The following is a 17,328-nucleotide window of genomic DNA, read 5'->3' on the forward strand; positions in this document are numbered from 1 at the left end:
TGAAACTTTAGATCTACCACTTTTGTCAAGGTTGCATAGTTATGCATTGCTATTCAATTTCTTAAGAGTCCTTAGCTCTAAGAAAGATCATTCATGGTGAGTAAACAAGAAAACATAACTGCCTGAGCAGGTTTCATGATAGCTCTGCAGAGCCAGAACAAATAGACTACAGAACTTCAAAAAATCAAATCCATTCTATAAATCAAGAATTGTCACAGTTACCTTCAGTAATTCCATGGCGCTGATGTGGGATTGATAAATATGTATCTCAATGATCTGGTATTTAAATGCCCCCCAGTATCCCCTCTCCTTTTATAATAGGGACTGAGTAGGACCTCTGAGATGTGAGGCATGCAAATTGTTTTGTTGACCTCCATTCCTACCTTAGCTGCATATAATAGAGACCTTACAAGTCCTTTGAGAGCAGAGCAAGATGAATTCTCCAGAGGCCTCTACCTTCCCAGCAACGATCAGGTGGATACCCCAGAACTCTATCCCCTCTTCGATAGGCCCTAAGCCCCCTTCCCTTCACATCACTCACAGCCTTGGCCCCACAAAGTGACTTAGAACAAGAGGACTAATCTCATTCTGCCCTCTGCTATTCATTAGATTGTCACCAAACAAAGCTCTGGTCATCTGGAGCTTTAATTCACTTAAGTGAACATCATCTTTCCTTACCCTGGATTCTGAAACTTCCAGTGAGCCCTCCCTGCCCTCTCATCTTCTTCTCTGATCATTCTCCTCACTCTCTTGCTCTTCTTTGTAGACATAATTTCCTTTGCAGTCCTCTTATGTTCTAGTGTGGGTTCCCTTTGGCCCCCATATACCTATGTATCACTTGGATTCTCAGTGAGCTGATCATCTTTTTGGCTCATTTGACTCTTCCAAATCATTCTGTCTTCTTCCTTCTTGAAAAATGTCAGTGTAGACTCATGTCATCCAGACTCCACCTCTACCCTTGGTTGGGATCATCCATCAACATTTGGGTCACTCTCCCTCCATACTTGAATGTTCAGCCTCTGGTATCACTAAGACCTCCTTCCAACACTATTTTTTTCCATAACTCTTGATGATAGTTATATCTAAAGAGCTGATGTGCTCGCTGATCTGCAGTGAACTTCCCACACCAGAATCTTTGATCACACCCCTTCTCTCTTTCTCAAAGACTTGCTTTCTCTCCCATCACTTCTTCAGTATCAATGGTGCCTTTATTTATTTTTTCCTTCTCATAACTCCATTTCCATTACCATATAAACGTCCTATTATCACTCCCATATTGGGGGGAAAAAATCTCTTCACCTGACTTTTCCCTCCAGCCATTGCCCCATTTTTGTCCTTCCCCTTAGGACAAAACTTCTTGGAAAAGTTGTCTAGCCTAATTCTTTGTGATTTTTCTCTTTTTATTTCCCCTCTAAGTGTTGATTTTAAGGAATAAATGTCTTGGGAAAGAGATATATCTTAAGGCAATCAACAGAATTCCATCTAACTTCATAAAGTATTTATCAATCTCATAGAAGCAGTCTGTACCAATACTTCAGAAAAAGGTTTGTTTCAGGATAATGATAAAATAACTTCCCAGTCAACAACTCTACTGAAACTGTTTTTCATATGGTCACCATGTACCCTTCACCTCACTAAAATCCATTGTGAATAACCCATCCTTATCTTACTTGACTTATCAGCTTTTGACAGTTGGTCTTTCTTCTTTGAATAATTTTCTTGACTGGATTTCCAGGACACCGTACTTCCCTGCTTTTCTTCCCACTTTTCTGGTCTCTTTCTCTTACTCTCCTTTGCTCTTTCTCCTCACCTTTCCATTCTCAAGGATTGGAATCCCTCAGTGCTCACTCTGTGGATCCCTTCTGTTTTCTATCTACTCTTAAGTATCTCATTCATTTTCAGATTTTAAATAACATCTAGGGCATATGGGCAGGAAGAGAGATGGCACATGCTCTAAAATATTGTAAAATTGTGTTTTGGGCACATTTCCATTCCATCTTGCCCTTATCTTCTATAATTACTATTCAAAAATTCTTGTTCCAGATAGCCAGAGTTTTATTTTATCCATTATCCTCACCACCAGGTTTAACTTCCTTAATCACTCCGAGATGTTGATATTTTTCAATTCCCTCTTTCCTTCAGAATACATATCCTGACTTTTTTTTTTTTTTTAAAGATTTATTTATTTATTTGAGAGAGTGAGAATGAGAGAGAGTACATGAGAGGGGGGAGGGTCAGAGGGAGAAGCAGACTCCCTGCTGAGCAGGGAGCCCGATGCGGGACTCGATCCCGGGACTCCAGGATCATGACCTGAGCCGAAGGCAGTTGCTTAACCAACTGAGCCACCCAGGCGCCCCATATCCTGACTTACTGGAAGAGATTTTTGATATAGCACTCCTTTCCTTTAAACAGGTGGGGAAATTAAGGTGTAAGAAGGTTCAAACTCTCAGCAAACTAGGATGCATTTTCAGGCCTCTTCATTCCCCAACCAGTTCTTATTCCTCTGCACTATGTTGAGTGAGCCTCAAGCTAGTGTACTCTTAGACAACAGATGACTTATCTAATATATTAATATATATGAAGATAAGCTGAAGTGTTTGTGTTTGAATTGATGAATTTTGCTTTTAGCAAAATTGTTCCAGGAGCTCTGCTCCTTTACCATGAATGCCCCCTCTATTAGTTTCCCAGGGTTGCTGTAACAAATTATCATGAACATAAAATATATTTATTCTCTTATAATTCTGGAAGCCAGAAATCTGAAATTAGTTTCACTGGGCTAGATCAAGTTGTTGGCCATCCTCCCTCCAGGGGCTATAGGAAAATCTATTTCTTGACTCTTCCAGCTTCTGGTGGTGGTTCCTGGCATTCCTTGGCCTGTAGTCACATCACTCTGACCTGTGCCTCCAAGATCATATTGCCTTTTCTGTGTGTGCTTCTAAAATCTCCTTTTGCCTCCCTTTCATAAAGATACCTATGATTGTATTTAGGGTCCACTTCGATAATCAATGATAATCTTCCCATCTCAAGATCCTTAACTTAACCATATCTGCAAAGTCTGTCTGTCTGTCTATTTATCTATCTATCTATCTATCTATCTATCTATCTATCTATCTATCTATTATCATCATCTATCTATCTTCTATAAGGTAATATTCACAGATTTCAATCCAGGTGTTAGGATGTGGATATCTTTTGGGAACCCGTTATTCAGACTCTCATGTCCCCTAATGTCTTATACAAATGCCAAGAACTACCTGCAAATGTTATAAATTATGTGAAAAGAAAAATTAACTTATTAAGTCATCAGCAATATTTGCCAGAGTTTCATTTCTTTCAGACTTTGGATTTCTAAATCTCTATGATTTAACTCATCTATGCTTTATTTTGCCTATATATAATCCAAATTATAACTCATTAATGAGTCAAGAAGAAATATATAAAACCCGCAACTTTGAAATATACATTCATTGTTTTTCTATTTTGTATGTATGGCTTCTTTTTCATAAGCACCATAGCACAATTCTAAAAGTTTAATGAAAATGGACAAATACCATTACTCTATTTCAACTCTACGGTCTTGTATGAAAAATAATTTGCACAGTATTTTCAATTCCGTTATTACAATTTTTGCCACAAGAATGAGGTGTCAGATTTTTATTGTCTGATATATATTGAGAATTAAAATTGCTTGCCCTACCACCCTGACCTTTATCCATAGTCTGCATTTTGATTGGCTAACCTTTCTACTTCTTCTTCCTATTTATAGCTCTACTAAACTAAGAGGAACAGGTGAAATGTCCAGCCAGTAAATACAAAGAATAGCAGAAGGTCAAGCTGATAGAGAAAATGGCTAAATTTCTCAGAGGATATGTAACATTCTGGACCCAGGACCTCATTACAAGTAAAAATTTAAATAAGAATGTAAAATAGCATAACTGAACCCATTCTCTAAAAATGAACAAAAGAAATGTGGCAAATTTAACCCATTTTACATAGTGTTGCAATTTCCTGAACTTCCATGGAAATACCCTTGAAAGATTACTTGAGGTCACAAAGTCAGTTTTCACTATCGCTGAAGTGATGCATACACATATTTGTATCTTAAGCCCTGTGTAAGGAAAACTATTTCAGATCTGTCATCTTTCTTGCTTGATACAAAATCACAGATTGATTATGACTTCCTCCAGCTCTTTTCTGACAAAATGTGTGCTGATGGACTCTAGGAGAAAACTAGACTTCACAACTAGTAAAGACTTAACCATTTTATTCCAAATACCTAGATAACCAAACTTTTTTTTTCACACTTTCTTTTGAACTCAATATTTTATTTCACTTGTAAGAACATATCCAGCAAGAGTAATCCAGATGTCCTACTTTTTCTTACATTAGTATTCTTAATCTATTTATAATTAGAAGAAGAGTGCCAAAGTGCCACCTAAGTTTAGAATAAGCTTTCTTTTGGAAATTGGACACTAATGAAATATTTACTTTAAAACTAAATCTAAATTTGCTTCAGATTTTAAAATACAGCAATTAAGATTATTACTTTCTATGTATATTTCAACACATAAAAAAATCTTCTAACAAAAATGTTTATAAAAGCTGCTTCAAATGCAAATTTAAAAGACTGCATTACACAAACCAATTAGCAAATAGTAAAGATTCCTTAAGATTTCTTCTACACCTCGATTCAGCATGCCTGACACCTTTGTTCAAGGGAAGTTACTAGAGTGTAAACTAATTATGTCCTTAAGTTTTCCAATGCCTTCCCAAAACATAGACATATTTCCTCTCTGAAGAGTTTTTATTGTCTTTGAAAAATATGTACATAGTAAAAATATTAAAGCATAAACATATTTTGCCTGGCCAAGGTTTAAATGTCACCATCCTAGCATAATAGAGCTTGTATGTACCAAAAGTGATCCTTTTACAGGTAAAGAAATTTATCTTAGAGATTAGTCGCACAACTAGATAAATATCTTCCATCAGTTCAAAAGACAATTAGATATAACAGCAAAATAAAGTTTGAAACAGAAAAAGAATTTTTTTTTACATTTTTCGAGCATAACAGTGCTTCTTCCTGTTATTAATACTCCATGTAAAGTAATTTTATATTTTTATTATATAAAGATAAATTTTATCAACACTTTTGTTCAAAACATGAAATAATCTCTAGGATTTGGAATGCCATATATCTAGTATAGTACATAGTACCATATATGGATATGCTATGTATTCCCAGGATAAAGTATATCATATATGTAGTATGACACATACAGTGTATCATATATCTCCAGAGAGATATGGACATATTTGCAGTTAGCTGGAGGGGGATGAGAGACTGAACAAGGACTTCTGTTGTTTTTATTTACTGCATCATATTGTTTTAAAAATATTTTAAATCTACTGGGAATAATCTACTAGAAGAAGTTGAGGTTGAACATCAAGAGAAAGAAGACAATAAGAGTAGAAATTTCTTGAGAGTATGAAAGGGTATATAACTGAAGCATGTTCTAACATGCTGTGAGCTGGCCATGAACTGAGGGAATCAAAAGGATGGGGTGGATTTCTATGGAAGTTTAAGGAACTGACTTTTTTCATTAAAATCATGAGTAGTGGGGCGCCTGGGTGGCTCAGACGGTTAAGCGTCTGCCTTCAGCTCGGGTTGTGATCCCAGGGTCCTGGGATCGAGCCCCACATCGGGCTTCCTGCTCAGCAGGGAACCTGCTTCTCCCTCTGCCTGCTTCTTCCCCTGCTTGTACACACTCTCTCTCTGTCAAAAATAAATAAAAGATCTTTATTAAAAAAAATAAAATAAAATCATGAGTAGTGAAATCTTATTTGTAAAAAGAAGAAACATAAGTAAAGGCAGACAGACCTGCTGAAAATAGAAGAGTCAATGAGAAGAACATTCTAAGGAGATAGAGCAAAATCAGAACGAGGCATAACTAAATACTTGACAGGTCAGCTAAAAGGAAAGCATGATGTAGCTAGGGAACACGGCAGTGGCTGTAGCTATCTGGGTGATGGAGTGACTACAGATAATGACAGAACTCTCGGCACGGATGAGAAGATGGTATCTGCTTTGAGGTAAGGTACCTTTCTGACAATCCAACATCCTGCCATAGAAGTAGTAATTTTTGCCTAAAATCTAACACTTCAAATTTTATGATTTAAATTTATTTCATGATGTATTAGTACTCAATGGACAATGACCTATGGATTTTAAGATATCAAGAGCTAGTGACACAGAAAAATTAAGACTAGTCTTTATTAAAGACTACAAATGTACTGCACTATAAAAAATAAACAAACAAGCGAATGAAAAACAAAAATAGGAAAAAAAAAGTAGGAAAGAACTAGCGAACCAAATTCTCCAGGCTACCTTTCCCAAAGAGGAGCCAAATCACTACTGATCTGGTTACTGGAGAGAAAAGAGATTTTTAGTTATAATGATTTTGATTTTTAGGACTAGAAGTAATTTGACCTCCTAACCAACAAATACAAGATTATTCTGGGCAAAATGCCTTCACATATTATTAATTTTCCTTTATTTAAATAAAATTATAGTTTAAATAATATCCCAACATTTGTTTTAACACACTAGTGTGCCCTGAGTTACAGAATTCTAGCAAGACAAATGAAAATAATAATAGTAATGAAACAAAACTTTAAAAGGACATTTGAAAGTCTTAAGTACTTATTTCACAAATCAGAGCCTGAAACATGTTTTGAATGATAAATTTTCTGAATAAACTTGAAATATAATTGGGACGCCTGGGTGGCTCAGTCAGTTAAGTGTCCAACTCTTGGTTTTGGCTTAGGTCATGATCTCAGGGTTGTGAGATCGAGCCCTGTATTGGGCTCTGTGCTCAGCACGGAGTCGGCTTGAGATTCTTTCCCTCTCACGCTCTCTCTACTCCCCCCTCCCACTTCTACATGCTCTCTCTCTAAAATAAATAAATAAAATCTTAAAAAAAGGAAATATAATCAAAATATTAGTCCTTGATTTCTATACAATATATTAGAACAATCTAATATAAAGCAGGAAAACATACTCAAATTTACGTCAATATTATTTATTTATTTTTTACGTATAAAAATATGGTCAGTATAAACCATATAAATTTTTCTAAGATCTAGAGATTGAAGTTTTAGAAAGCTCTAAATTTGATTGATTGTTGACAGCTATGTTAGTCATGGAGCCAACATGATCATTACAGTAAGTTGGCATAACTCGTCAGTTGACTGGTATAAAGCTATGTTGCTATCATTTGCCCTTGTCTCACTTCCAAAGAGCACAGTCACAAGTAGGAAGCAAAACAATATATATTTTTTAAAGATTTTATTTATTTATTTGACAGAGAGAGACACAGCGAGAGAGGGAACACAAGCAGGGGGAGTGGGAGAGGGAGAAGCAGGCTTCCCGCGGAGCGGGGAGCCCAATGTGGGGCTCGATCCCAGGACCCTGGGATCATGACCTGAGCCGAAGGCAGACGCTTAACAGACTGAGCCACCCAGGCGCCCTGGAAGCAAAACAATATTGACACAACCTAGCTTCACTATGCTTGGACTATCGTATTCAGGATAGAAATTTCAGACTGTGGAAGCGATTAGTGATAAATTCATAGTTTATATTATTAAAGAATACAATCCAGACTAATAAAGTGGAAGCTGTAATGAAGGAAATGTTTCCTTGAATTGGGTGAATAAAATACTTCAAAAGCCTTATATACATATGCAGATTTTAAACTCTACAGTTCCTCAGAATATCGCAAGGCTGCGTCAGATCACTAATCAATAATAAAAATGAATCCTCAGTTGACCAACGAGTTAAATAAGCTATTTTGTAACTCATTTTTCCAACTACTTACAGATAATGCTTATTTTTAAAAACCAATATTCTACACTTTTAGGTAAGACATAACTTGTTTACTAAACCCCAAACTCTGACTGACATTTATAAAGAATTTAAAGCAATCAACACAGAAATAATTTAACAGAAAAATAGAAAGCTTATAAATATATCATATATTATATAAATATAAATAAGCAAATAGATAAATAGAACATAATCATAAAGGAAAATCAGATAGGAAAAAAAAAAAATAAGACCAAACAGGTATGAGTTTTGTACCTAAAATTGCAAGCCCTAAAGCCCTTTCCTGTTGCTCTGAGAAAGTTAAAAATATGGCTCGAGTCTCCATAGGTGTCAGGAGAAGAGGAAATCACAGAAAGCTGCTGGAGGTGAGGTACCAACAGAAACAAAGGCAGGCCGATGGTTGGCAGTGGAACCTGCTTTCTGGGAGTGAGACTGAGGAGTACTTCCTTTCCTAGCTAGTTTTTCTCCAGTGGACAGTGGCCTGACAACTAAAGTAATACCTGCATCTATGTTTTGATGATGACATGCTATATACTGACCTATTCCTAAGTGCTTGATACACACAACTTTATTCGGATGCATATAACCACTTGTAAGTAATTATTTAAAGAACTTATACAACAGAAGACCAAAAATCAATCAATCCGATTAAAAAACAGGCACAAGACCTCGATAGACATTTTTCCAAAGAAGACACAGAGATGGTCAACAGACATATGAAAAGATGCTTATCATCACTAATCTTTAGGGAAATGAGGTATCACCTCGCTCTAGTCAGAATGGATAGTATCAAAAAGACAGCAAATAGCAAGTGTTAACAAAGATATGGAGAAAAAGAAACCTTTGTGCACTGTTGGTGGGAATGCAAACTGGTGCAGCCACCTTAGAAAACAGTATGGGGGTTCCTTAAAAAAATTAAAAAAAGAAATACCGCATAAACCAGTAATTCCACTTTTAGGTATTAACCCACAACAACAACAAAAGCACTAATTCAAAAAGATACATGCACCCCGCTATGTTCACTGTGGCATTATTTACAATAGCCGAGACATGAAAGCAACTTAGGTATCCATCAATAGATGAATGGATAAAGATGTGGTGTATATACACAAAGGAATAGTACTTAGCTATAAAAAAAAAAAAATGTCATTCCAAACAACATAGATGGATCTAGAGGATATTATGCTAAGAAACATAAGTGAGACAGAGAAAGGCAAATACCATATAATTCCACTTATATATGGAATCTAAAAAAAGGAAAAAAACAAACCAAAACAAACAAACAAACAGAAATAGACTCATCATAAATACAGAGAACAAAGGAGTGGCTGCCGGAGGTGAGGGGGTGAGGGATGAGCAAAACAGGTGAAGGGGATTAAGAGTTGCAAACTTCCAGTTATAAAAATAAATAAGTCACAGAGATGAAAAGTAACACATAGGGAATATAGTCAATGATATTGTAATAAATTTGTACAGTGACCTACGATGACTACACTTACTGTGGGAGGTACTCTGCAACATATGTAATTATAGAATTACTATGTTGTACACCTGAAAGTAATATAATTTTATATGCCAACTATACTTCAACAATTAGTATTAATAAGAAAGTGATATGAGTATCAAAGTGTTTATTTAACTTTACCAATTTGTATAATGTTAGAAATTAATACAGACAAGATTAAAATCAGGTATGTCTGACTCTAATCTTCTATTCTTAACCAGAATCTACATATTAACACTGAATTCAATTATATTGAATTATTTCTTTTTTTTTAAGATTTTATTTATTTATTTGACAGAGAGAGAAAGGGCGCACAAGCAGGCAGAGCGGCAGGCAGATGGAGAGAAGAAGCAGACCCCCCCCCCCCGCCCCAGCAGGGAGCCCGACCTGGGGCTCAATCCCAGGACCCTGGGATCATGACCTGAACCAAAGGCAGACACTTAACCAACTGAGATACCCAGGCGCCCCTATTGAATTATTTCTAATAAACACACGTGAAACAATTGTTTTACACCAAAGCATAATTCACAGTGTTTGGAGAGTGGAGAGCAGGAAATGACACAAAATTATGAGATCCAGCTATCTGATTGTCTGGAATAACCTCTTCATTTTGTTTCATTTTGCTTGCTTTTAATTGGAAGGAATATGTATAAACATATTTTTTTGTTTTGTTTTGTGGTGGTGTTTTTGGTTTTGATTCCCCCCACCCCATTTCAAGCAGGTGGTTATTGATCAAGACATAAAATTTCTTGTAGTATATGGGATAAGCCTCATTGATGCTGTCAGTTAAAATCAGACCCATGTGTCTGCCCAGTCAGTGGGCACCACTCGTGAAAACTGAGAACACTGTCAAGGACACAGGCTGAAGACACGGCCAACCCACGTCACGTGACGCTGCCCCCCAGTCTCTGGGCAACTGCCTCACCTACTCTGGCTTACATTCCATTGTGTCAGCAGCATCCTTCTTTCCTCCTGCTTCTATTTAGAATTTCCTTTTTTTTTTTTTTTGACCCAATGACCAAGTTCCAGGATAGTCCTATTTCCGATTTTTCATTTTATCACCTTTTGACCAGACACTTTTCTAGTTCAGCTCACCCCAATGAAAAAGTTTCTGCCTTATCCTAGCCAATAATTCTGCCTGCTTCTATGACCTACAAGGGTACATTTCACTAAGTAACTAATAGTATATATATATATATATATATATATATATATATATATATATATATTTTAAGATTTTATTCATTTGACAGAGAGAGAGATAGCAAGAGCAGGAACACAAGCAGGGGGAGTGGGAGAGGGAGAAGCAGGCTTCCTGCTGAGCAGGGAGCCCGATGTGGGACTCGATCCCAGGACCCTGGGATCGTGACCTGAGCCAAAGGCAGATGCTTAACGACTGAGCCACCCAGGCACCCCTAAGTGACTAATAGTTTAAAATTCCCTAATTCAAACAGCATTTATATTATGTTCTTTTAAATAATAATAATAAAAGTTTTTAACCCCTCCCAAAACAAAACAAAACAAAAAAACCACAAAACAAAACAACCTAATAAAGTTTCAAATGAGCCATTTCAACTCAGCAGTACATTCAGGGGGAAATAAAATTGGTTTTAATTTCAAGTTTTACTTCAAATTAATGACTATAAAATCAAATTTGTACAATTCTCACAAACACTGAATCGAATTAATTTCCACACCTAAAGTTGTCATTTTTTAGAAATGATCACAGTTGCTTAATATGCTATAAATACAGTTGTCAAACATAGGCAACACAAATTTGCATATACACATTACAGTAGCTTATTTTTTTTTCCTAATTCATATCCTGGGTCAAATTTCAGGTAACTGCCTCTAATCAAAATCTTTTTTTTTTTTTTTTTTTAATTTTATTTATTTATCTGACAGAGAAAGACACAGCAAGAGAGAGAACACAAGCAGGGGGAGTGGGAGAGGGAGAAGCAGGCTTTCCACTGAGCAGGGAGCCCGATGCAGGGCTCGATCCCAGGACCCTGGGATCATGACCTGAGCCGAAGGCAGACGCTTAACGACTGAGCCACCCAGGCGCCCCGCCTCTAGTCAAAATCTATCTTTGCCATTCTCCCCCTTCATATTTTAGAAATCCCTCAGGCTTTTCAACAGCTAACAGGAGGCACTCTTCATCCTCATTTTATCCCTGGCATGAAGTCTCCTATCACTCCAAATATTTTTTTGTCATTCTTCCATCACAATTTGGCTATCCTTGGTTTCATTCCACGAAGATCATTTATACATGAAGTGACAATGGAAGATAAAATCGCACGAGATAAGTTTTTTTCATGCAATAGCTGGATAATTTATTGCACCTGCTAGGAGGACCCTCAGAAGACACTGAAGTAGTCATTAGGAATGTCAAACACTTGCATTTCTTCTAAAGATGTTGCTGAAGAAGATACTTTTTCGTTAGAAAGGCCTCTAAGTAACTCTCATGTTTCTTAAGTTCTTTTTAAACATAAAAGTTGATCCCTCAAGATATCTCCATGTCTTAATGAATACAATTATGAATAAAATATGTTGTTTTTCACTTTCATTGAATGAAATGTGTATTATAAACACACAAATGACCATATTAGTTACTTCAACTAATTTAATATTTATACGCAGATAAGTTAAAACCCATATTTTCCTTAAAGGTCACTACATGAACACATTAATGTTATTTTAGAAACTGGCTTGATCTTTAGACCACAGGGTATCAAAGTTTATGGAGCTTGTAGCTCTTCAGAGATCCTGAGAAGAAAATCCAATGCCCCAGCATTTTTGAGCACAATGAAAAGGACAATAACATTTTGCTAATTCTATCCGTATCGCGTCTAAGGTCAGCATGAGTCAGTGAGTTGATCAAAGCACGCAGTTCAAGGTATTTGTTCTTTGAATTCTCAATCAGCAGAAACTTAAGAGTGCACCCTGCCAACACAGTCTCATAAGTTTCTTACATGACAACTGTCCTCAAGCAAGCTAGGCGGACATGACTAATAGACTTAAGTAAGTATTATTAATTTCATTTCGTTTTGAGAGTGGTCACAAGGGAGCATATGAATAAACTCCATGGAAAGTGAAAAATATTGGGTGGAATTTAGACCATGAGAGGCTAAGACTATCTGGAAAAAGTCACATGAATGCTGAAGGGCTCAGGGTGGAGAAAATAGGGAGCCCAAGGGGAGACAGTTGAAGTTGCAAATGCCCTTACCAGCTGGAGGAGAACCAGAACAGCAGCAAAATAGCTGTTAGCCAGTCATTTAATTTAAGTGTCCCCATCGCAGACAGGGACAGACTGGAAGGGTTTTGAATGCAAAGACAAATGTTTATTCTGTGGGATCAGTATACACTGTAAAGGACTGTGAGGGGAAAAAAAGGGGGGGTATGATGAAAACAATGCCTTAGATTAATCTGCAAGGAAGAAGGAAAGCGTGTAGTCAAGGAGACCAATCATGAAGCTATTTTTGACAGAGGAGAATGGAGATTCATTTTACAATGTCAAAGTTGAACAGGCAAAAACACTGATAAACTCTTCTGGGGGAGAGAATGAAGTACAGACTTGTTTTATGTGTGTGTGTGTGTGTGTGTGTGTGTTTGCAGTGTGTGTGTGTGTGTGTGTGTGTGTAACACTGATAAACTCTTCTGGGGGAGAGAATGAAGTACAGACGTGTTTTGTGTGTGTGTGTGTGTGTGTGTGTGTGTGTGTGTTTGCAGTGTTAGACAAGTAACCAAATGCAAACAGCTTCTAGCCAGTAAATAATATCATGGGGAGGGTTCTGTGAAAACCAGGCCAGGACTATAGCTACAAATTAACTCACTTCTTCACAGCTTCCTTTCCTACCTACTTCCAACTGATTTTTCCCCTGAATATCTCATCTGCAAATAATGGTAAGGGAAGATCAAGTAATCTGTTTATAACCAACATTCTACCAGGTGTGAAACATCTTTTAACCTACAGACCACCTGTAATGCACTCAGGTTGTGTATAATTAGAATAGAGAGCAAATTGGCTTTTCCCTGTGCAATCAGAGTGTATTTCCCTCAGATAAAATATTCCATCATTTAGGAACACTATTATTAAAAACCGATATTTCAAATTTTTCTCTCTCATACATTTGAAGGGGTCAAAGGTGGCGAACTGTATTTTACATACTGAGCCCTGGAAATTTCAATCTAATAAAATTCTATTATCCCAAATGTTATCATCTTTTAGTGAGAACTGACATCAGTAAGTTTTATTAATGAATTTAAAGATGGAAATTGAGATGCTGAAGAAGCATTAAGAAAATAAGATATTTTGAGAAAATTGTCTTGCTCTACAGTGGCCCCTTTGATTTATTACCATAAGCTTTTTGTCAGTTCTGTAAGAGGCAGGGTAGCTTTTAGTTATGCTCCTCAGTGATGGAAGAGAAAAAATCCTTCAAATATAAACCTGAGGATTTAAAATTTTCTCATTCTATTAAAATTCAGATGTTATTCACCAGACTGACTGATTATGGACTAAGAATATAATTCTATTTCTAAAAGTTTTAGAAGGGTATACATGTTAAAACGCATTTAGTTATGTATATCCTTTTGTGATTCAAAATAGCATTCTTTCATGATTGCTTTGAGTATCTAAAACAGCTTTGTCAGATGTGACTTTTGGCAATATACGTGCTGTCCAAAAGGGTAGCTGCTCCCCACATTTGGTGTTTGAGCCCTTGAAATGTGGTAAGGGCAACTGGGGAACAAAATTTGTGGTTTAGTTTAATTTTAATTAATTTTAACTTTAATTATCATATGAGGCTAGAGGCTACTGTATTGGACAGTATGTCAAGGAGAGAAAACATGGTCATAGCCATTATAACCAGCTGGTTCTGTCTGGGTTCTAAGCTGAGCTCCATAATCACACCTAATGCTTCCTAGGAACGAAGAAGACTCCAGTACCCTAAATCAGAGACATCTTTGTGTTCCTGCAACTGTTTAGTTTAACGTTAGCCTTTCTTCTCCCTCGACTCACTCATGGGTCTCCCAGTCAATAATCATCCTACAGATTTCCTTCTTCCAACAGGACAGATGACATCCAATAAACAACCTGGTCTCCACTGTCCAGAGCTGGAGTTTTCCAGGCTCTTGCTTGACCCACAAAGCCCCCTCCTTTGATAAGCTGGCCATCACTTATTTCTTGCAACTACTAATACAATTTCCTAACTGGTTTTCCTATCTCCATTTCCGCTGTTCCTTTTCTATCTCTCCTAATCCTTCTTCAAAACTGCCGCTCTATTGATATTTCCAAAATACAACTCCAATGCCCCTTACTGTTGTAAAATCCAGTAGGGCCCCCTTTTATTTCCTGGGGGACAATCTCATGAAATGCAAACTTCTCAGTACAGTTGTGGATGTAATTTTATGCTCTAGCTCTCTCATTTCCTGGCACATGGCAACTTTTATTCTGTGCTCCCTGAGCATGTATAGTCTCCTGTCACCTTGATCTTACTATCTACTGCATATATAGACTTCCCTTCCCACAGAGCCTGGGATGATTCCTATAGTCTCTTCATCCTCATCCTCATCCTCACCCCTTACCCCAACCCCACTTTGGAACACACACACACACACACAAACACACCACCACCACCACTACCACCACCACCCCCTCTCAGTACCACCACTACTGTGGTTCTAGAAATACCTTCTCCAGAAAACACTGCTTTAGGCCTCCAGGATGACCTAGATACTTACCTCCTTAATTCAATCATTGTATCCTGATTCCTATCGTAATTCCCACCACAATGAATTAAATTTGTTAAATTTTTATATTTTCTCCAGGATCCTGTGGGCAACTAGTAGACAGGAATTTAATCTTTCCTCCCTAAACCATCTGTGTCTGAGACCACATCCAGCTCCCTGAGAGTTCTTCAATGCATGGATGAAGGACAGAACAAGAACAAACCGAGACTGAAGATTTAGAGATAAAATCACTTAGAATAATCCAAAGATAAATAAAATTCTATATGTGTATTCAAAGCTTCCCATTTAGGGACCCTAAGAAAATACGATTTTGCTGATATGTGTGTATACGTATATATTTACATAAATGTATATGCACTAGTATAAATACATATTTTTATTATACACATCCATATTTATATTTTATTGTTTCTAGAAAGTATGTAGACATGACTTGAAGATAAAAAAATATTAGAACATCTAAGGAAAAGAGAGTTTGAACCAATCTGGTTATCACATTATAAAATACGCAGTTCTACTACTAATGATCGCCACTTGGTTATAAGGAACTGGACATGCTCACACTTCTCATGTATGAAGACATTTTCTTTGCCCTTCCTCCTCTTTATTTTCCATGGTAAGAAGGAGAAATAGTTTGAGTCATTTCAACAGGCATTTCATATCACATTTAGGCTATCACAAAGCTAGAACCAGTTAAGGCTTTCTAAGGATCCATATAACTTTTTCTCCAAAGCCTGTATCTACAACTATTTTAATAAACAGGTGAAGTTGGAATCCCCCAAATAGAAAATGATTTCTTTTATAAATCAGCAAGTTCCTGAATGAGCCTTGCAGGGATTTTATAAGTCTAATCATTCCCTATTCTATGAAATAACAACATTTAATTCCTCGTATTCAAGGAAGACACTGTAACTGCCTGAGGAGGCTTTAGTCAAATTGAAGATCACTGGGCAGGAGTAATGCCAAACAGCTCAACTGTTGAGTCAGAAAGATACCCAGGGACCAGTATCAGTAAGGATTCAACGCCAGGTCACAGCCCAGACTACAAAACACACTAGAAATCTATCCAAGTAGGTAAGATCGCAGTATCTGCAGTATTTAGAGAATCAAGAATTCAGAATTTGGAGAGCATTTCTGTCTCTCCAGAGGCTTCAGTAAGACAGATACCTCTGGCAGTGAATTACGTCTTCTCCTTACAAATAAGAGTTTCCATTTAAAACCTCATATCTTAAATTACTTTAATTCCTGGATGAGCACAGAGCCTGCAGCATGCTGATATTTCCCTATTCAATTTGGAATAGAGATGATTCCCAGGTAATTACATTAATGTAAAGAAAGGCACACGATAACCCAGGATGGCAGGTAAAACAAAAGTTACTTATGCTCACATTTGAAATAAACACAGATTTAAACCATTATGAAAATACATTGCAGAATAACTGAGAAGTTGCTCCATCCCACTTTACTATTAACTTCCTTTGGGAGAAAGATGCCCGTCTCCTACCTTTTGTGAGATTGATACAAGACTTAGTGACTTGTATTTGTATGAAAACTATTTAAAATACAACATCACAAAAGATGAATTTGAGTTGCTCCAAAAAATGTTATTAATGCAAAATAAATGTCCCACAATCCAAAATTTGAAAACCAATATTCAAATAATTGCCCATAGAAAACAGACTGTCTGTAAATCAGCTAATCAAAGAGATAATCAATGTCATAAAAGCATAAACAAAATTTATACAGCACAACAGAACAAACATGTGGGACAAATGTAAAGACAAGGCCATGGATCTGTATTTCTCCATTATTAAAATGATCTTTTAAAACTCTATGGCAAATACCACGAGAGTGAGTACAGTTTATCAAAATTATAAAATGGGAGGCTAAATTTAAATAATCATATTAACTTTTTGCATGCATTTAAGCATAATGGAGTTCCAAATATTGAGATGTTGTAGTTTTTAAAAAGTTATTGCACACACATGAGCACTTACTGTTATTTCCTTGCAGCAAAAATCTCTATCCACCACAAGAGCTTGAAGTTATTGCCTGTTAAAAAGTCACAAAAACATGAATATGTTAATTTAAAATACAATAAAGGCTAAATTGTAATAGTTAATAGGATTCTTTTACATTAATAAATAAGAAATATTATAATTATAATCTCCTGGTTTTAGTTTATTTTCATGAA

General features: G+C 36.5%; 1 long non-coding RNA gene across 1 annotated transcript in view; it reads right to left on the reverse strand.

The window, feature by feature from the left end:
• The window catches only part of LOC118528435 (uncharacterized), a 1,879,419-nt gene that overhangs the window by 1,092,991 nt on the left and 769,100 nt on the right, over positions 1-17,328 (reverse strand). The window contains exon 4 of the long non-coding RNA XR_013446214.1: positions 17,132-17,186. This is a non-coding gene — a long non-coding RNA (uncharacterized LOC118528435). The remainder of the gene's footprint in view (positions 1-17,131; positions 17,187-17,328) is intronic.

This window comes from Halichoerus grypus, chromosome 3 (assembly GCF_964656455.1).
Source record: "Halichoerus grypus chromosome 3, mHalGry1.hap1.1, whole genome shotgun sequence".
Classification (NCBI taxonomy): Eukaryota; Metazoa; Chordata; class Mammalia; order Carnivora; family Phocidae; genus Halichoerus; species Halichoerus grypus.